At 38.0% G+C, this 23,157-nt stretch overlaps 1 protein-coding gene across 4 annotated transcripts in view; it reads right to left on the reverse strand.

The window, feature by feature from the left end:
* Window positions 1–22,681, reverse strand: part of ORC4 (origin recognition complex subunit 4) — an 88,511-nt gene extending 65,830 nt beyond the window's left edge. The window contains exon 1 of one of the 4 annotated variants that reach the window (XM_025403908.1): window positions 22,410–22,681. The gene's annotated coding sequence lies outside the window, so the exon portion shown is untranslated. Of the gene's footprint in view, window positions 1–22,384 lie in introns of all 4 variants that reach the window. The other 3 variants (XM_025403909.1, XM_025403911.1, XM_025403912.1) reach the window with 3 other exon arrangements.
* Between the last annotated feature and the right edge of the window lie 476 nt (window positions 22,682–23,157).

Below are 23,157 nucleotides of genomic sequence, written 5' to 3' on the forward strand. Positions count from 1 at the left end.
ACTGTACAAAACAAAGAATGAATTCATTCATATGTTTGTTTTTAAAGAAGACATTTCAATAACATTTATATACCAAAGTAAGCAAATTTTTTATATCTTATTTTTCTTTGTCAACACCAATCATCACACTATTCAAGGGCATAATTCCTAATGGTTGGGAAGAGACTCTCGCAATGTAAAGGAAACAAACATATTGTTATTTTATAAGTATTTAATATAATAAAAAGATGTTATCTATGATTATTTCTTCTCAAAGTACCTGACAAAGCTCTGTGATCCCATGCTGCTATTAAATGTATAAAAACATAGTTTAAAAAGACTAATATTATACATATTAGCATCTTGGAATTATTTCTGGGTGCAAAGGTTATAGGTAATTTTCATTTTTTAATCACTTTCATACTGAATGTATATTACTTATTTTTGTACCTTTAAAAATTTTCTCGCACATTTAAATCAAATCCTGTACTTTACAATTTGAACATATAAATTCTTAAGTGTAAATTACGATGCTAAAATTCTATTTTAACTTTTAAACATATGTTACAAACATAAAATGTGTTTTACCATAAATTTTTAAAAACATGATGCTCACCAGATATTGCAGCAGTGTTGGTATAACAGGTTGGACATAATAAAAAAACCCACCAAAGTCTAATGGGTATTAGCTGAAACCCAGCTTTTCAGGGAAAATAGTTTTGGTATTTACTCATTATAAAGTAAGTTGACTGAGACACATACAAACCATACAAGTGGTCATATTAAGAGTGCGTTTAAGACCGACATTTCTGGGTTATCTATATTAGAAAATATATATTTTTTGTAAACAATACAAAAAAGAAATAAGGAGAAAGTGAAACTGTGCAAGTGAAAAGCCAACAGATCAGAACTTAATTCTTGAAAAGTCTGACCTCAACTCTTTGGTCATGCTATAATTTGGATATGGTTTCTTTATCACCACCAAAGCTAATGTGGAAATTTGAACCCCACTGTGGCAATATTGAAAGGTGAGGCCTAGAGGGAGATGTCTGGGTTCTAGGGGTAGATGCCTCATAAATGGCTTAGTGCTATTCTGGAGTTAGTGTGTTCTGGCTCTCACAAGACTGGATTAGTTCCCTGGCGAATGGCTTAGTTCCTTCCCACAAGAGTGGGTTGTTATAAGGCCACTATGCACTCCTCAGATTTTCCTCTTTGAATGTTTCTTTTTCTCCTTTGACTTTGTCCACCATGTTGTGAAGTAGGAAGTATGAAAGCCCTTCCAGAAGCTAGGTCTATGTTCTTGAACTTCTCAGTCTGCAGAACTGTGAGCTATAAGACCTCATATCTTTACAAATTACCCAGTCTTAGGTATTCTTTTATAGCAATACAAAGGCAGGTCAAAATTTTACACGATTCTCAATTCCCCTATTAATCAAGAAAGTAGTATAGGACTAAGAATTTGCTATGTTTTATTGGAGGTGAGGAGAGCCATGGGAGAATATAAGATAAAGGGTAAAAAGAGATTAGGAAAAGGTAGCAAACCCAAAATATGTTTAAGATCAGCACTTTGGGCAAGATCTGGAATGAAAAGAGAGAATAAAACAGAAATGAAAGGATGGGAACAGCTGTCAATTCCAGGTTTCATCTGCCTTTTGGTTTATAATCTTCAACTCATATCTTATTTTTCTACTTATGCATTTAGGAAAATATACAAAGCCATCCAGTCTCATCAGCTAATACTCTGAATAATATAAACATACAACAAGTTCACTTAATAACCGGTCTTTTAATTTGGGCTAGAATTCAATGAGAAAACCATTCCTAAAAGACTTGCAGTGCTAACATGGTTTAAATTAAACAAAAGCCTCTAACCCACTTCATCAGAGGCCATGAGGCTTATTTTCTATAGAGGATAAGACAGAAATCTACCCTAGGGACACAAGACACAGCAGAAGATGAGGGTATCAGACAAAAAAGTTTTGAGGGGAAGGAGAGGATTAAGATAGTGTTTATATATTGAATATTGAGGCTCTCCAGCTACCTTCTTTCACATAGTTCTCATAGCACTGGCAACCAGACTTATACCTTAAAGCAGGATTTCTCTGGATAACATTTTAAACTTGACTGTTCTTCGTTGTTGGAGCTGTCCTATGCACTGTAGGATGTAACAAGACCCCCAGATTCTATGTATCAGTTTTCAGTAGCAACCTATCTGTGGCAATCAAATAAGTCTCTAGGCACTGCTGAATTTCTTTTAAGAGGCCAAATTGTACCACTTGAGAATCACTGACTGAGAGGTAGAAGATTGGAGAACTCTTCTTATTAGACTCTTATTAGGCTTCCAAACCTAAAGATAATGACACCAGGGGTTTCCATCCCAAAAATGCCCAGCCATATTCACAGAACTCTAAAATAGCTTTCTAATGCCCTTGACATAAATTTGAACATACAATCAAAGATTGCTACATAGCTGACGAAAGCTTCAAGATTAAAAAGACCAAAACATATTAACAGAAAGAATAATTTGGAAAAAACAGAGAAAGCAGGAAGCAATAAATTTCAAAACAAAACAACAATAATTTTAATTAAATTCATAGAAAGAGAAAATAACAGAATATAATAAGAAAATTATACAGAGATCAAAAAAGGTCTTTTGGAAATTAAAAGTATGATAGCAGAAATGAAAGTCTCAAAAGTTTGAAAAAGGTAAATTTTCCAGAAAGTATGAAGAAAAAAAAAAAATGACAGAAAAAAAAATAGTCCCAGGAGGTAGAATGTTTAGAGTTCTAGAACCAAAAACAAAGGCAAGAAAATTAAAGAAAAAATATGAGGAACTTTCCCAGAGTTGATGGACACAAAATGTCAGACTGAAAGGATCCACAAAATGCATGGCAAAATGAATGACTATAGACTCATAATAAGTCACATCGCTGTGACATTTCAGAACTCTAGATACAACAAAGAGAAACATTTGATAAGCTTAAAAATGAGATTGTATAATCTTCCCGAGAGGAGATAAAAGTGATCAGAAGAGCGATGGAAGTAAGAAGGGCTTCTAATTTTACAATAGATGCTACGAATACCTTCAGAGCTCTTAAGAACAATTTCACTTTTATAATTTGAAAGCCAGCTAAACTAATAGTTGGAGTAAAATAAAGACACTTACATAAATATAACACCACAGAACATTTGCCTTTCAGAAAGCTACTAGAAAATGGAATAAAACAAGAGAGTACACAAGCCGAAGGATTAAATAGGATATAGGAAACAGAGGAACCAGCATAGGATAGAGACTGCACCAGCAGCAACTCTATAAAGCAATGGGCCAAAACTGCAGTACATCAGAATGGTCTGGGAGAAATTTCTTGATAATGGATAAACTGATAAAAATACTTGATACCTCTGAATACATGGAGAGGCTATTTTGACAAGCAGCAGATAGTTTGGGTCTAAATGAATAATAAATATTTAGAACTATACAAATGCTAAATGGTTGTATATGAAAAATTAAGCTATCAATGGGAAGAGGGGGGCAGTGGATGGGATGTTTGTGGAAAAAGGCTAAATCTACATCACCTACAGTAAGTCAAGAGATAATGCCTAAAACCAAAAAGACAGGAGGTAGCAAAGTAAAATGTTATTTAGAGATACAGAAGTATATACCAGAAGAATAAGCCAAAAAAAGTTTCAAAAGTATTTGCCTCTAGATGGGAAAACTGGGGTAGTGACAGCCACCTCATCCAACATCATAGCCTTCCTGGGATTGAGCAAATAAGGTAATAAAGGCCCGAACATTTTGTTGCACCATGGTATCAGTCTGAAGGAAAATATTCTGGAGAATCTAACCTATGACAAAGAAGTGAGAACTGTTTTTAATAATAAGCCATGGACAAGCGGTTAAAAATGTAAGCATGTGTTCCCTTACCTTTGCAAGAGTTAAAAGAAAAAGAGAAAGAGAAGAAACACGCTGCTTAAAAATATTTTCTAATTTCATTAACTTGGCTTCTTATACTGCAGAGCCAAATGTTATTTTAGAAATCTGAAACCCATCAGACTAACTACGGATCTCTCTGCAGGAACCCTAAAAGCCAGAAGACAGTGGGGGGTCAATATTCAACATTCTTAAAGAAAAGAATTTTCAACCCAGAATTTCATATCCAGCCAAACTAAGCTTCATAAGTGAAGGATAAACAAAGTCCTTTACAGACAAGCAAATGCTGAGAGATTTTGTCACCACCAGGCCTGCCTTACAGGAGCTCCTGAAGGAAGCACTAAAAATGGAAACGAAAAACTGGTAACAGCCACTGCAAAAACATACCAAATCGTAAAGACCATCGACACTATGAAGAAACTACATCAAATAACGGGCAAAATAACCATCTAGCATCAAAATGATAGAATCAAATTCACACAAAACAATATTAACCTTCAATGTAAATGGGCTAACTGGCCCAATTAAACAACACAGACTTGCAAACTGGATAAAGAGTCAAGACCCATTGGTGTGCTATATTCAGGAGACCCCTCTCACTTGCAAAGACACACATAGGCTCAAAATAAAGGGATGGAGGAATATTTACCAAGAAAATGGAAAGCGAAAAAAAGCAGGGGTTGCAGTCCTAGTCTCTGATAAAACAGACTTTAAACCATCAAATATTAAAAAAGACAAAGAAGGGCATTACATAATGGTAAAGGGATCAATGCAAAAAGAAGAGCTAACTATCCTAAATATATATGCACCCAGTACAGGAGCACCCAGATTTATAAGGCAAGTTCTTAGAGACCTACAAAGAGACTTAGACACCCACACAACAATAGTAGTGGGAGACTTTAACACCCCACTGTCAATATTAGATCAACAAGACAGAAAATTAACAAGGACACTCAAGACTTGAACTCAGCTATGGACCAAGTGGACCTAATAGACACCTACAGAACTCTCCACCCCAAATCAACAGAATATATATTTTTCTCAGCACAACATCACACTTATTCTGAAACTGACCACATAATTGGAAGTAAAACACTCCACAACAGATGCAAAAGAATGGAAACCATAAAAAACAGTCTCTCAGACCATAGTGCAATCAAATTGGAACTCAGGATTAAGAAACTCGCTCAAAACTGCACAACAACATGGAAACTGAACAACCTGCTCCGGAATGACTATTGGGTAAACAACAAAATTAAGGCAGAAATAAATAAGTTCTTTGAAACCAATGAGAACAAAGACACAATGTACCAGAATATCTGGGACACAGCTAAAGCAGCGTGTAGAGGGAAGTTTATAGCCCACAGGAGAAAGCAGGAAAGATCGGAAACCAACATCCTGACATCACAATTTAAAAAACTAGAGAAGCAAGAGCAAACAAATTCAAAAGCCAGCAGAAGACAAGAAATAACTAAGACCAGAGCAGAACTGAAGGAGATAGAGACACAAAAACACTCTCAAAAAAAAAAAAAAAAAAAAAAGAATCCAGGAGTTGCTTTTCCAAAAATATTAACAAAATAGATACACCACTAGCCAGACTAATAAAGAAGAAAAGAGAGAAGAATCAAATAGACACACAAAAAAAATGATAAAAGGGATATCACCACTGATTCCATAGAAATACAAACTACCATCAGAGAATACTATAAACACCTCTACACAAATAAACTAGAAAATCTAGAAGAAATGGATGAATTCCTGGACACACACACCCTCCCAAGACTAAATCAGGAAGAAGTCAAATCCCTGAACAGACCAATAACAAGTTCGGAAATTAAGGCACTAATTAATAGCCTACCAACTAGGAAAAGCTCAGGATCAGATGGATTCACAGACGAATTCTACCAGACGTACAAACAGGAGCTGGTACCATTCCTTCTGAAACTATTCCAAATAAGAGAAAAAGAGGGACTCCTCCCTAACTCATTTTATGGGCCCAGCATCATCCTGATACCAAAACTCTGGCAGAGACACAACAAAAAAAAGAAAATTTCAGGCCAATATCCCTGATGAACATCGATGCAAAAATCCTCAATAAAATGCTGGCAAACCGAATACCAGCACATCAAAAACCTTATCCACCATGATCAAGGCGGCTTCATCCCTGTGATGCAAGGCTGGTTCAACATACACAAATCAATAAATGTAATCCATCACATAAACGGAACCGATGACAAAAACCACATGATTATCCCAACAGATATAGAAAAGACCTTCGACAAAATTCAACACGCTTTCATGCTAAAAACTCTCAATAAACTAAGTATCGATGGAACGTATCTCAAAATAATTAGAGCTATTTATGACAAACCCACAGCCAATATCACACTGAATGGGCAAAAATGGGAAGCATTCCCTTTGAAAACTGACACAAGAAAAGGATGCCCTCTCTCACCACTCCTATTCAACATGATATTGGAAATTCTGGCCAGGGCAATCAGGCAAGAGAAAGAAATAAAAGGTATTCAAATAGGAAGACAGGAAGTCAAATTGTCTCTGTTTGCAGATGACATGAATGTATATTTAGAAAACCCTATTGTCTCAGCCCAAAATCTCCTTAAGCTGATAAACAATTTCAGCAAAGTCTCAGGATACAAAATCAACGTGCAAAAATAACAAGCATTCCTATACACCAATAACAGACAAACAGAGAGCCAAGTCATGAGTGAACTCCCATTCACAATTGCTACAAAGAGAATAAAATACATAGGAATACAACTTACAAGGGATGTGAAGGACCGCTTCAATGAGAACTACAAACCAATGCTCAACAAAATAAGAGAGGACACAAACAAGGAAAAACATTCCATGTTCATGGATAGGAAGAATCAATATCATGAAAATGGTCATACTGCCCAAAGTCATTTATAGATTCAATGCTATCCCATTCAAGCTACCATTGACTTTCTTCACAGAATTAGAAAAAACTACTTTAAATTTCATATGGAACCAAAAAAGAGCCCGCATAAACCAAGATAATCCTAAGCAAAAAGGTCAAAGCTGGAGGCATCACGCTACCTGACTTCAAACTATACTACAAGGCTACAGTAACCAAAGCAGCATGGTACTGGTACCAAAACAGATATATAGACCAATGGAACAGAACAGAGTCCTCAGAAATAACACCATACATCAACAACAACATCTGATCTTTGAAAAACCTGATGAAAACAAGCAATGGGGAAAGGATTCTCTATTTAATAAATGGTGTTGGGACAACAGGCTAGCCATATGGAGAAAACTGAAACTGGGCCCCTTCCTTACACCTTATACAAAAATTAACTCAAGATGGATTAAAGACTTAAACATAAGACCTAAAACCATAAAAACCCTAGAAGAAAACCTAGGCAACATCATTCAGGACATAGGCATGGGCAAAAATTTCATGACTAAAAAACACCAAAAGCAATGGCAACAAAAGGATATGAACAGACACTTCTCAAAAGAAGACATTTATGCAGCCAACCAACATGTGGAAAAAAGCTCATCATTACTGGTCATGAGAGAAATGCAAATCAAAACCATAATGAGATACCATCTCACACCAGTTGGAATGGCAATCATTAAAAAGTCAAAAACAACAGATGCTGGAGAGGATGTGGAAAAACAGGAACGCTTTTACACTGTTGGTGGGAGCATAAATTAGTTCAACTATTGTGGAAGACAGTGTGGCAATTCCTCAAGGATCTAGAACCAGAACTCCAGAACAACCATTTTACCCAGCAATCCCATTACTGGGTATATACCCAAAGGTTTATAAATCATTCTACTGTAAAGACACATGCATATGTATGTTTACTGCAGCACTGTTCACAGCAGCAAAGACTTGGAACCAACCCAAATGCCCTCCAATGATAGACTGGATAAAGAAAATGTGGAACATACACGTCACAGAATATTATGCAGCCATAAAAAAGGATGAGTTCATGTCCCCTGTAGGGACATGGATGAAGCTGGAAACCATCATTCTCAGCAAACTAACACAGGAACAGAAAACCAAACACCGCATGTTCTCATAAGCGGGAGCTGAATAATGAGGACACATGGTCACAGGGAGGGGAATGTCACACACAGGGGCCTACTGGCGGATGGGGGGATAGGGGAGGGATAGCATTAGGAAAAATACCTAATGTAGATGACAGGTTAATGGCACATGTATACCTGTGTAACAAACCTACATGTTCTGCACATGCATTCCAGAACTTAAATTATAATAAAAAAGAAAAATTTAAAATAGATGTCTTTTTCCTCACAGAAGAGGCAGAAAAGATTGCCGAAGAGAATCCCCCAGGAATCATCCCCCAGCAGGAACACCAAAATGAACAATTATCCATGCAAAAATAAAAATTAAAAAAAAACAAAAAAACAAAAAAAAACACCTTCATAAGAATCAGCTGGGCACAGTGGTACATGCCCGTAATCCCAGCACTTTGGAAGGCAAAGACGAGTGGATCATTTGATTTCAGTTCAAGACCAGCCTGGGCAACCTGATGAAACCCTGTCTTTACAAAATGTGAAAAAATTAGCCGGGCATGGTGGCATGCGCCTGCAGTGCCAACTACTTGGGAGGCTGAGGTGGGAGGATCACTTGAGCCCAGGAGGTCGGTCGAGGTTGCAATGAGTTGAGATCACACCACTGCACTCCAGCCTGGGTGACAGAGTGAGACCCTGCCTCAAAACAAACAAACAAACACACAAAGAAACAAATAAACAAAAAATCCAAAATCAAGTGAGCAATCATGACCCCTGGTTTTAACCAGGAAAGAGGCACTGAAGAGGGCAGAAAAGACAGTCTTGCACTGACTACACCACCCCTCCGCCAACCCCAGGCAGCACAACACTGAGATAGAATCTGTGTGCTTGGGAGAGAGAGCGAAAGTAAGTGTGGGATTTTGCACTGGAACTCAGTACTGCTCTGTAACAGCAGAATATAACACAGGGCATTGTGCTGGCGCCCACAGAAGAAGCATTTAGCTCAGTCCTAGGCCAGAGAGAAATCCTCCACTCCAGAGGAAGCAATTGGCCTTCACCACATTCTGACTAAAGTGGTCTAGGGCCCGGAATAAATTGGAGTGACAGGCCACAAGGACTGCATCCTTTGGCAAGCCTTGGTACTGCACTGGCCTTGGAGGTAATGGATTTGAGTTAAAACACAGTGCAACACCACCTGTGGCAGCTAAGGGAATCCCTGAGACACCCCTCCCTAACCCCTTCACCTCGGGGTAAGGAGAAGGAAGAGTACAGAGAACTTTGCTTTGCAACCAGAGTATTGGTTCAGTCACAGTAAAATAAAGCAAAAAGACAGATTTCTGAAGCTTTTGATAGCAAGCTGTTGCTCTGGGATGGCATTTACAGATTCACCATAGGCAGGAAGGGAATGGCTGCCCTGATGGGATGGACTCAGTCTTGAAAGAATTCACCACCTGCTGACTAAAGTGGCCTTTGGCCTTGAATAACCAGTGGCAGTCATGCAGGATTGGCCATGGCCCTTGGGTGAGCCCCAATACTGTGCTGGTCTGCGAGGCTTCAGAGGCAACTCAGCACAGTTCCAACTGTGGTGGCTACAAAAGTGCCTGTATCATCCCCCACCAACACTGGGCAGGCCAGTACAGAGAGACTCCTGACTGAAGGAAAGCGAAGGTAGAGAGCAAGAGACTCTGACTGGTAACCCAGGGAATTCTCTCAGTTATCTTCCCAAGTCCATCAGAACTGTGTATGTAGGAGTCTGCAAGAGTCACAGCATTCCTGTGCTTTGGACGCTCTTTAATGCCAAAATGGCTGCAGTGACTACAGGCTTGGGTCACAACACTCAATCTGCTTTGATTTCTTGGAAAGCCCCCCTGGAGAGTGACAGGAACAAACAAACCCAAACTGTGAAGACTAGCTCTTCCATGCCTAGATATCAATGAATGTCCACAATTACCAAGAACATCTAGGAAAACAGGACCTCACCAAACAGACTAATCCTGGAGCAGTAAAGATATGTGACCTTTTAGATGGGAAATTCAAAACAGTGGTCTTGAGAAAGCTCAATTTAATTCAAGATAAAAGAGATAAAAAATTCAGAATTCTGTAAGAGAAACTTAACAAAGAGACTGAAATGATAAAAAAAAAACAAGCAGAAATTCTGAAGCTGGAAAATTCAACGGCTGAAAATGCATCAGTCTCTCAACAGCAGAGGAATGAATTAGTGAGCTTGAAGACAGGTTATATGAAAATACAGTCATAAGAGAAAAAAATAATAAAAAACAATGAAGTATGCCTACAAGATCTGGAAAATAGTCTCAAAAGGCATAATCAAAAAGTTACTGGCCTTAAAGAGGGCGTAGAGAAAGAGACTGAGGTAGAAAGTTTTTTCAAAGAAATAATAGCAGAGTACTTTTCAAACTTAGAGAAGCCAGAAGAGAGTAGGATGACAAACTTTAGCAGAAACCCTGCAAGCCAGAAGAGAGTAGAATAGTATTAGGTTGGTGCAAAAGTAACCACGGTTTTTGCAATTATTTTTCATGGCAATTAATATTGTGGCAAAAACCATGATAACTTTTGCACCAAACTAATACATCTACTGAAATTATCCTTGAAACATGAGGGAGACATGAAGATTTTCCCAGACTAACAAAAGCTGAGGGATTTCATCAACACCAGACTCATCTTTCAAAAAATGCTAAAGGGAAGTTCTCCAATCTGAAAGAAAAGGACATTAACAAGCAACAAGAAATCATCTGAAGGTATAAAACTCACTGGTAAAAGTAAGTGCACAGATAAATACAGAATACTCTAACCGCTCATATCTTTAGTAGGAAGATTAAAAGACAATCCTATTGTTAGATATGTGTTCTAACCTCCACCTTATCTGGAGAAGCTTCTTCTTTTAGAAAATCCAGCAAAATAACTAAGCCAAGACACGTTAACAAAAAAAGTTTGAGGCCGGCACGGTGGCTCACGCCTGTAATCCCAGCACTTTGGGAGGCCGAGACGGGAGGATCACGAAGTCAGGAGATCAAGACCATCCTGGCCAACACGGTGAAACCCCTTCTCTACTAAAAATACAAAAAAAATTAGCTGGGCGTAGTGGTGGGCGCCTGTAGTCCCAGCTACTCAGGAGTCTGAGGCAAGAGAATGGCGTGAACCCGGGAGGCAGAGCTTGCAGTGAGCCGAGATGGCGCCACTGCACTCCAGGCTGGGGGACAGAGTGAGACTCCATCTCAAAAAAAGAAAAAAAAAAAGTTTGAAAAGAAAGTTGTAAGGAAATACAAGGGGAGGGATTGTTAGATATGAGTTCTAAATTTCTTTTCAAAGAATATGTCAGTATGTTCAATTCTTTGCCTTCTACTTTTAAACTTCCTCGTAAAGCAACCTTTTCCGATTATCTACTCCACCCTGACTCATTCTGATCACCTGCTCCACCCTACATTCCAATCACCTGCTCTACCCTAACTCATTCCAATTATCTGCTACCTGCTCTGCCCTGATTCCCACCAAAGCGCTCACTCCGTGATTCTCTTTAAATTAGCCAATCGTAATTAGTTTAGCCTGTGAGGGCTAACTAAAGTCAACAGGGGAACGACTAAGCAGCACGGGCTACATGCATCAGGGATAAGAACCCCTTACCCTCCCTTGTCCAAATGTGCACTCACCATTGTTCCATCTGTAAGGGCGCACCTTTCTATATAGAAGTAACTTGCCTTGCTGAGAATTAAAAAGAAAATTTTATATTCGAGTGCTATTTCTTTTGTGGCACCGAAACTTTATATATAACATTATCAAAACAAACAAACAAACAAAAAAACAAAAACAAAACTACTTCAAAACTTAAAAGATAATCTAAAAATATATAGAGACAAAACGTCAAAAAGTGAAGGGATGGAGTAAAAGTGTACAGGTTTTAAAGTTTTTTCTGTGCGTGCATTTTTTCTCTTCTTTGCAATCAGTTGTCATCAGTTGCAAATAATTGGCTATAAGTTGTTATTTGCTAACCTCATAGTAACCACAAAACAAAAACCTCTAATAGGTACACAAAAAATAAAAAGCAAGAAATTAAAACACTACCAAAAAATAACTTTAGCACAAAGGAAGACAAGGAAAAAAGAAAGGGGGAAAAGCCCAAGAAAAGAACCAGAACAACAATAAAAAGGCAGCAGTAAGTCCTTACCTATCAATAATAATACTGAATGTAAATGGACTAAATTCTTCACTATAAAAACATAGACTAACAACAAAAAGATGGAAAAAGATACTGCATGTGAAGAGCCCAAGTAGCTTTGTATCTATTTTTAGATAAAATAGATTTCAACACAAAAACTGTGAAAAGAGAGAAAAAAGGTTATCATACAACACAAAAGGTTTTAATTCAGCAAGAGGATATAAAAATGATAAATACATATCTATCCAAAACAGAAGCACTTAAGATATATAAAGTCAAGTGTATTAGAGTTAAGGAGACAGAACCCAATACAGTAATGACTTGGGACTTCAACAGCCCACTTTCACCATTGGACAAATCATCTAGACAGAAAAAAAGTAATGAATTTAATCTGCACTATAGATTAAATGAACCTAATCGATATTTACAGAAGCAGTCATACAACAGCTGCAAAATACACATTCTTCTCCTCAGCACATGGAGTATCTCTCAAGGATGGATCCTAAATTCTCCGATCAAAAGAGAGGCGCTGAAGGACTAAACAAAACAAGGCCCTAGTACCTGCTACATATAAGAAACTCACTTCATTTATAAAAACATAGATAGACCAAAAGATGGAAAGAGATACTGCATGCAAACAGAAACCCAAAAAGAGCACCATCATGTTAGACCACAAAACAAGTCTGATAAAAATTATAAAGTATCTTTTCTAACCACAATGGAATAAAAGTAGAAATAAATAACAAATGGAACTTTGGAAACTATACAAACACGTAAGAATTAAACAATACGTGCCTGAACAACCAATGAAGTAATTAAGAAGGAAATTTTAAAAATTTCTTGAAACAAATGAAAATGGAAACATAACCTGCTAAAACTATGAGATACAGTTAAAGCTAACACTAAAGAGAACGTTTATAGCGATAAATGTGCAAATCAAACAGTAGAAAACCAAGAAATAAACAATCTAGTAATGCATCTTAAAGAACTAGAAAAGCAAGAGCATACCAAGCCCCAAATTAAGAAAAGAAATAATAAAACAAGAAAATTAATTAAAAACAGAAATAAAATTAAGACAAAAAAAAAAATAGAAAAGATCAATGAAATGAAAAGGCTTATTTGGAAAGATAGACAAAATCAATGAACCTTTACCCAGACTAAGAAAAAGAAAAAGAAGATCCAAATAAAATCAGAGACAAAAAAGGTGACATTACAACTGATATCACAAAAATTCAAAGGATCATTGGAGACCGTCATGAACAATCGCATGCCAATAAATTGGAAAACCTAGAAGAAATGAATAAATTCCTAGGCACATACAGCCTAATACGAGTGAAACACGAAGAAAACCAAAATCTAAATAGAACAATAAATTTCAAGATACAAACAATAATAAAAAGTCCCCCATCACAGAAAAGGCCAGGACTTCATGGCTTCACCGAATTCCACCAAACATTTAAAGAAGAGCTAACATCAGTCCTACTCAAATCATTCTCCAAAATCATGGAGGATCTCCAATTTCATTTTATGAGGCCAGATTTATTTATTTATTTATTTATTTTGAGACAGAGTCTCACTTTGTTCCCCAGGCGATCTGCAACCTCTGCCTCCTGGGTTCAAGCGATTCTCCTGCCTCAGCCTCCTGAGTAGCTGGGATTACAGGCATGAGTCACCACACCCACCTAATTTTTGTATTTTTTGTAGAGATGGGGTTTCACCATGTCAGCCAGGCTGGTCTCAAAATATCTGCCTGCCTCAGCCTTCCAAAGTGCTGGGATTACAGGAGTGAGCTACCATGCCCAGCCCCAGATTTATTCTGATACCAAAACCAAACAAAGATACAACAACAACAAAAAAGAAACTACAGGCCAGTATCTCTGATGAAAACAGATACAAAAATCCTTAACAAAACAGAGCAAACCAAATTCAACAGCACATTAAAAAGATCATCATAATTAACCGGGATTCATCCCAGGGATGCAAGGATGGTTCAACATATGTAAATCAATCAATGTGATACATCGTATCAACAGAATGAAGGGCACAAAATGTATTGTCATTTCAATAGATGACAACAAAATCCTTTTTGATAAAATTCAATAACCCTTCATAAAAACTCTCAGCAAACTGGGGACAGAAGGATCATACCTCAACACGATTAAGCCGTATACAACAAACCCACAGTTAGTATCAGACTGAAAGGGGGAAAAACTGAAAGCCTTTCTTCTAGGATCTAGAAGAAGGATGGGCATTTTCACCACTATTACGCAAGTTAGTAATAGAAGTCCTAGCCAGAGTAAACAGACAAGAGAACGAAATAAAGGACATTTAAATTGGAAAGGAGAAAGTAAAATTATCATTGTTTGCAGCTGATGTGATCTTATATTTGAAAAACCTAAAGACTCCAACAAACTATTAGAACTAATAAACAAATTCAGTAACATTGCAGGATACAAAATCAACATACAAAAATCCATAGAATTTCTCTATGCCAACAGTGACAACCTATCTGAAAAAGAAATCAAGAAGGTGATCCCATTTACAATAGCTACAAATAACATTAACTATCTAGGAATAAACTTAACCAACTACAATGCAAACTACAAAACACTGATGAAATTAATTGAAGAGGATACAAACAAATGAAAAGACATCCCATGCTCATGGGTTGAAAAAAAATAATATGTTAAAATGACAATACTCCCCACAGCAATCCACAGATTCAAAGCTATCCCTATCAAGAGCAATGACATTCTTCACAGAAACAGAAAAAAAAAATCCTAAAATTGTATGGAACCACAAAAGATCCTAAATAGCCAAAACAATCCTGACTAAAAAGAACAAAGCTGGTAACTGGTAGAGTTATCACACTACCAGACGTCAAAATATACTACAACGCTGTAGTAACCAAAATAGCATGGTACCGGCATAAAAACAGACACATAGAATAACAGAACAGAACAGAGAGTCCAGAAATGAATCCGTATATTTATTAAAGCCAATTAGTTTTTTACTAAGGTGCCAAAAACACTCTTTGGGGAAAGGACAGTCTCTTCAATAAATGGTGTTGGGAAAACTGGATGCCCACATTCAGAAGAACAAAAGTAGACCCCTAACTCTTGCCATATACAAAAATCAAAGAAAATGCATTAAAGACTTAAAACTCCAGGACATTGGTCTAGGCAAAGACTTCTTAAATAAGACCTCAAAAACACAAGAAACTAAAGCAATAAGATAAAATAAAATATCAACAAATGGGATCTCTCCAAGCCAAAAAGCTTCTGCATAGCAATGAAAACAATAAAATGAAGACATAACAGGTAGAATGGGAGAAAATATTTCAAACTAATATCTGACAAAGGATGAATAACCAGAATACATAAGAATCTTGAATGAATGACTCAATAGGAAAAAAAATTCTGATTTTAATATGGTCAAAAGATCTGAGGAGACATTTCTCAAGAAGACATACAAATGGCCAACAGGTCTATGAAATAATGCTCCACATTATTAATAATCAGAGAAATACAAATCAAAACTATAATGAGGTATCATCTCACCCCAGTTAAAACGGCTTTTATCAAAAAGACAGTCAATATCAGATGCTGGTGAGAATGTGGAGAAAGGGGAACCCTTGCACACTGTTGGTGGAAATGTAAACTGGCACAGTCACAACAGAGAACAGTATGGAGCTCCGAAAAACACAACAAATAGAACTATAATCCAGCAATCCCACTACTGGGTATATACCCAAAAGAAAGGAAATGGCAAAGGATGGATAAAGAAATGTGGTACATATACACAATGGAATGTTATTCAGCCATAAAAAAAATAGAATGAAATTCTGTCATTTTCAACAACATGGATGCGACTGGCAGACATTATAAAGGAAAGAAGCCAGATATAGAAAGGCAAGTATCACATGTTCTTACCCATATGGGGAAGCTTCAAAAAATTGAAGTCATAGAGATAGTGAGTAAAAAGATGTTACTAGAGACTGGGAAGGGTAGTGTTGAGAGGAGAATCAAGAGGAGATGGTTGATGGGTAGAAAAATATAGTTAGAAGGAATAAAATATAGTGTTCAGTAGCACATATAGTAATTACAGCTAAAAATAATTTAGTGTATGTTTTAGAACAATTAAAGGAGTGGAAATGAAGTGTCTGTAACACAAAGAAATGATAAATGCTTGAGGTAATGGATATCTCAATTACTTGATTTGATCATTACACATTGTATTTTTGTATCAAATATCACATACTCCCCATATTATGTATCCATAATAATTAAAAATTAAAAAAAAATTTAAACAAATATATGAGTTAAGTTAAAAAATTTTTGGCTCAAAGCATAAATATCTTAAAATCAAATCTCAGAAGTAAAAAAGAAAGATAATTAGATTTTATTTATGGTAGTGGCAGACAGGACCAAACTTTCTGCTGAGGCCAACAAAAAAACTAAATAATAATGAATGAAATAAGGTAATGTGAAATTTCATACCAAATTCCACGTGAAGGTAAGCCAGAAACAAACCATACACCAAGTAACTTTTGTTCTGAGGACATTTTCCTATCTAGAAGAAAAGGCTGAGAAAAAAGGCTGAGCTAATGGAAGATGTGCAGGTCTGTGGTAAAAAAAAAAAATCAAAGCACAAGGCCAGGTGTGGTGGCTCATGCCTGTAATCCTATCCTTTGACAGGCCAAGGCAGGAGGATCACTTGAGCCCAGGAATTCAGGATCATTGTGTGCAATAGTGAGACCTCATTTAAAATAAAATAAATCAATACAAAAAATCAAAATCAAAAATAAAAATAAAAGCACATGGCCCGCCAAAGCTGGGGACTCAGATAAGCTACCTAATTTACGTTCAGAGTTTAAAGACAACATCATTAGGATAAGAGGAAATTGAAGGAAAGTAGAATTCATGATCTTAAAATCTTGCTTAACAACTGTAGAATGGTCGACGTTGAGTTCTTATGTTGAGTTCTTCAGCAACTTCTCCTGTAATTGTAAGAGGATCGATCTGCTTCAATGATTGCTCTCAGTTGGTTGTTGTCAACTTCCAATGGCCTACCACTACACTCCTCATCCTCAAGGCTCTGGTATCCTTCGCAAAACTTTCTGAACCACCACTGCACTGTACGTTCATTAGCGTTCATTAAGGAATTCCAACTACTGAACATGAATAAAGCAACTTAGGACTGACAGCACTCCTAGAGATCTTTCCTAGAAAAATGTACCTTCTTAAGAAAGAGACTATTATTCTAGGACTCATATTCCTGTAATTTTTTAAATACAACTGGTATCAAGGCACACAAGAAAAAAATATCATGAGCTAGCAGACACAGACTTAGAAAATTTAGAAACTGGAATTATCTCCAACAAACAACAAATGAACTACAAATATAGGCGGCCCTTCATAGCCACAGATTCACTCAACCAAGGATTAAAAATATATGTATATTTTTTAAAATATGATAAGAAATAATAGAAATTTTTAAAAAGTCATGACAGTATAACAATATTTACATAGCATCTACATTGTATTAGGTACCATAAGTAGTCCAGAGATTATTTAAAATATGTGGGAGGATGTGTGTAGGTTGTATGCAAACATTATGGCATGTTATATAAGGAATTTGAGCTGCCTGTGGATTGCGGTGTCTGCATGGGGTTCTGAAACCAATCTCCCACAGATACTAAGGAGCAACTATACTAAGCCAACAAAAGCAAGATTGTAATTTTCAGCAGGTAACTAGAAACAGCAAGAATATCACCGATATCTTTAGAAAAATACTGATGCATTGATTTAATAATCTTGATGAATACAGGGCAAGATAAAGAATTCCACACGATGATTTAACATTTCCTCTACCCTCACAACCACACTTGACTAGGAGAAAAAAAAAAAAAAGAAAAAAAGAATTCCACACAAAAACATCAGAGTGAAACAGCAGAAAAATTACAACCAAAAAAAAAAAAAAAAAAGAAAAAAAAATTCTAAAAGACAGATTTCCTTCAAAGCAGCACGAATTATTAGGTTGGTACAAAATTAACTGTGGATTTTGCATTGTTGGAATTTGCCATTTGATACTGGAATACATTCCTAAATGTGGTTATGTTATATATCATTTTAATGGGCATTTCTCACTTTATGTTTTTTTGCTAATGACTTATTACTTGCTGTTTGTATTTATTTTGGACTATGGAAATGATGCTAGACAAAAAGCAAAGTCGAGTGATTTTCTTATTCAAGTTCAAAATGTGTCGTAAAACAGCAGAGACGACTCACAACATCAACAATGCATTTGGCCCAGGAATTGCTAATGAACGTACAGTGCAGTGGTGGTTCAAGAAGTTTTGCAAAGGATACCAGAGCCTTGAGGATGAGGAGTGTAGTGGTAGGCCACTGGAAGTTGACAACAACCAACTGAGAGCAATCATTGAAGCAGATCGATCCTCTTACAATTACAGGAGAAGTTGCTGAAGAACTCAACATAAGAACTCAACGTCGACCATTCTACAGTTGTTCAGCATTTGAAGCAAATAGGAAAGGTGAAAAAGCTTGACAAGTGGGTGCCTCATGAGCTGAGCAAAAATTTAAAATAACACCATTTTAAGTGTTGTCTTCTCTTATTCTCCACAACAATGAACCATTTCTCAATCAGACCGTGAGGTGCAACAAAAAGTTGATTTTATATGACAACCAGCAATGACCAGCTCAGTGGCTGGACCGAGAAGAAGCTCCAAAGCACTTCCCAAAGCCAAACTTGCACCAAAAAAAGGCCATGGTAACTGTTTGGTGGTCTGCTGCCGGTCTGATCCACTACAGCTTTCTGAATCCTGGAGACACCATTACATCTGAGAAGTATGCTCAGTAAATCAATGAGATGCACTTAAAACTGTGATGCCTGCAGCCAGCATGGATCAACAGAAAGGGCCCAATTTTCCACAATAACACCCAACAGCACATTGCACAACCAACACTTCAAAAGTTGAACAAACAGGGCCACAAAGTTTTGCTTCAACTGCCATATTCGCCTGACCTCTCATCAACTGACTACCACTTCTTCAAGCATCTCCACAACTTTTTTCAGGGAAAATGATTCCACAACCAGCAGGATGCAGGAAAAGGCTTTCCAAGTTTGTGGAATCCTGAAGCATGGGTGGATCACTTGAGGTCAGGAGTTTGAGACCAGCCTAGCCAAAATGGTAAAACTTCACCTCTACTAAAAATAAAATTAGCCAGGCATGGTGGCACATGCTTGTAATCCCAGCTACTCGGGAGGCTGAGGCAGGAGAATCACTTGAATTTGGGAGGCAGAGGTTGCAGTGAGCCAAGATCATGCCACTGGATTCCAGCCTGGGCAACAGAGTGAGACTCCATTTCGCGGCGGGGAGCGGGGAGAGGCGGAATCTTCAAAAATCAAAAATAATAATTTAATAATTTGAGGTTAAGAAAGGTTTATGTATCTGAGTTGTTCCAAACATAAAGGTTTCACAGTAACTGAATCAAGTGTCAGTTTTTAAACTTAATTGAACACTAAACAAAACTAAAAATTCAGTTCCTCAGTCACACTAGCCACATTTCAAGTGCTCAAAAGCCACACGCAGCTTGTAGCTACTATAATGAACAGCACAAGCATAGAACTTGTTACCTGGAGTTTAAACTACATATAAAATTCAAAGAACAATGATAGCATATAAGACCTACATGAAGATAAAGTTGCCATCCCAGAAGAGAGTAATGCTCCAAGCACAGAGAAGATACTGGCCATACTGCTAGGAATCCATGAGTAAAACAGACAACCCAATTAAAACACCAAACAAACAAACAAACAAAAAAACAAACCTCCACAAAAGATTTAAAAAGACAATGCACAAAAGATTTAAGAATTAAAAAGACAATTCTAGAAAGAGGAAATCCAAATAGCCGGTAAGTTTTTGAAAAAGTGTTCAAACTCTTTAGTATCCTGGGCAGAGTAAATTAAAACAACAATAAGATAAAGCCACATTCCTCAATTTGGGAAAAAGGAAAAATAACTCTTGGTGAGACAGTAAAAGTAAAGGGATCTACCATACACTGTTGTCAGGGTATACACTGGTGTGAATTTGAAGATAAACATACGTACTCTACAAAAATCCATGGTAATGTACATAAGAATACATGTACAAGAACATTCATAATAGTATTGTTCATAACTGCTAAAAACGAAACAATCCAAATGTTTATTAATATTAGACTAAACTGTGGCTCATTTCCATTAAGACTTTTTACACTATACTTTTTATACTATAGATTACTATAATCCAATATAAGAACTAGAGCTAAATGTACTAATAGAGTTAAATCTTAGCTGTATGAGAGAAAAAGATACATAATGATATGTAATATATAATTCACTTACAATTAAGAAACAGGCAAAACGAATCTAAATTGCTTAGGAATGCTGACATAGGTGGTTAAGAAATCCTAAGAAAGAAAGCAGTAAATAATTGCCATAAAAATCAGGATAGTGTTAACCTCTGAAAGAACTGAGGAAGGGGATGATCAGGAATAGAATATAGAGGGCAGCTTCTCAGGGGCCACAAACATTTTAATTCTTGACTGTGGTAGCGGTTACATAGAGTTCACACTTTATAGCTATTCATTATACTATGTATCGATGTTTACATGCTTAAATACTAAATGTATGGAAAAAGACACAAAAGATTTAAAATTGTATCTAAGGCACATTAATTGCCTTGCTGTATTTTTTTTTTTTTTCATTACAAAGTGGCAGACAATTGGTTACACTATAAAGAAAATTTTAAAGCACAGGAATCTACTTTTGATTCCATCAGACATGATTACCGTAGACAGTACAAAAGATAGTAAGGGCTAAGCAATGGTGCACAAATGGGGTCCACTATCCAAACTTACAGAAAGTAAGATGTGGAAAATTAGTAACTTTAACTGATAGTGTACCCCTAAAGAAACTACACCGGCCGGGCGCGGTGGCTCACGCCTGTAATCCCAGCACTTTGGGAGGCCGAGGTGGGTAGATCACTTGAGGTCAGGAGTTCGAGACCAGCCTGACCAACATGGTGAAACCGCCGTCTCTACTAAAAACACAAAAAAAATTAGCCGGGCGTGGTGGCACATGCCTGTAGTCTCAGCTACTCGGGAGGCTGAGGCAGGAGAATTGCTTGAATCCAGGAGACAAAGTTGCAGTGAGCCCAGATCGCGCCACTGCACTCACTGGGAGACAGCAAGACTCTGTCTCAAAAAAAAAAAAAAGAAAAAGAAAAAAAGAAAAAGAACCTACCCAACAGAATTAAATACCAACATAATAAATATGAAGGATTTTAGATTCTTGGTTTTTGAAAAACGTACAAAGATGATATTCCTTCAAAATACCTTTACAAAACAACTGAGACTGTAATGGTTTATATTGATTGTATGAAAACAACGTGAAAAAGAACCAGTACTATTTCACTACAAAAGCTTTACTAATGTAAATTTATAAATTCTTTCTTAAATATTTGAATTCTAATTTTATGATAGAAATTCATTATTTTCATCAAAAACAGCTGGCATTTGGGAAACCAAAGGCTCAAAAACTAAGAATAGTAACCATAGAAGACGAAACGGTCCTTTTAAAACTCATCATCTACACTACAAGGGGAAACTTTGATCACGTCCTTTCTCTTCATCAATCGTAAAACTCAACATTAAGGACTACACAATCCCACATCCCTCTCCGAGAGAAAGCAAAGGCTTTGTGTTGTAGCAACAATGCAAGACACGGAGGGAAGCTCCACTCAAGACTTCCCTGCCTGCTCCTTCCCCAAAGCCACTCCAGAATACCAGGGAGGGTTAAGAGGTAAGGCATGAAGAGCGCAATATCCAATATAAGCAACGCGTCTGATGCATCTGGTCAAAATGCATACAGAGGACTTGTCTCTGTCCCTAGATACAGGTCTCCCGTTCTGCAGTCATGAGGATCAGCTGCTGAGACTTCACAGTTCCCTTCTCGGACCGTCACGCTCCTCACTTACCACCCCGATGCAGAGCTAGTCTCAGGACTCCCTGCACGTGTCAAGGATTCGTCGGCAGGCTCATGGGGGTGCCAAATGACAGAGCTCGCCTGGTCCTGGCCTTCCCGGCCTATACAAGCCTGCCCCCTTCCCAATTTCCAGTCTCCACAGCCTTCCATCCTCCCCCTTTCGATTCACCTTTCGCCACCGACGCCCCTGGCCTTCGTTTGCAGCAAGTTTACCCCACCATTACCTCCCGCATAAAAGCCTGCCTTTACCAGGGTAAAGGGGGGTACCAACGCCTGCAGGAATTGCTTCACCGGATCGGCTGGACGCGTCCTCTGCTAGGCTTCACCTGCTGTTGGCGACGGTACACAACCACTCCCAGCATGCCCCGCGCACGCACCACCTCTCCCACCCCGCCCCTCTCCCGCCCAAACACGTGACCCCCTTTAGTCTCCGTCCACGCCCACTTCCGTTCCTCCACTTTCCCTTAGGAAGGAGGAGGGAGCTGGGGGTGTTAAAAGCGTAGCGACTTCCTCCTCTTCCCCGCCCCCGCCCCTGTACCCCTTGCTACAATGTCTTCCGGGTCGCGAGCGCCTCTGCGCCTTCTGGGAAAATAGCTCATTTCCTCCCCTCCCCCTCCTCCTGCCTTCAACCAACCAGCCACCCGTCAGAGAGGGACATGCGCAGTGAGTGCCTCCCGTCTCGTCTACCCGAACCCCCCTCCCCCCCAAGCAGAGAGACCCCAGCAGCAGCAGCAGCTGATGATGAAGAGAGAGGCAGTGGCAGAGGGGGGGCACCTTTTATTTCTATTTTTAAAGGGACAGGACACTAATTCTATCCCACTTCAACCTTGAATTGAGGGGGGTGGGGGGAAGGCGGCTGAGTTCCTTCCCCCACCCTCCAGCCCTGAGCCCTGAGAGGGGGATTGAGCCTGAGAGAGGAGGAGAAGGAGTTTCTTCTTCTTCGAAAACCCCCATCCACGACTCCTACCCCCTCACCCCTCCAACTCGCCTCCCTCCC

This window comes from Theropithecus gelada, chromosome 12 (genome assembly GCF_003255815.1).
Source record: "Theropithecus gelada isolate Dixy chromosome 12, Tgel_1.0, whole genome shotgun sequence".
NCBI classification, from domain to species: Eukaryota; Metazoa; Chordata; class Mammalia; order Primates; family Cercopithecidae; genus Theropithecus; species Theropithecus gelada.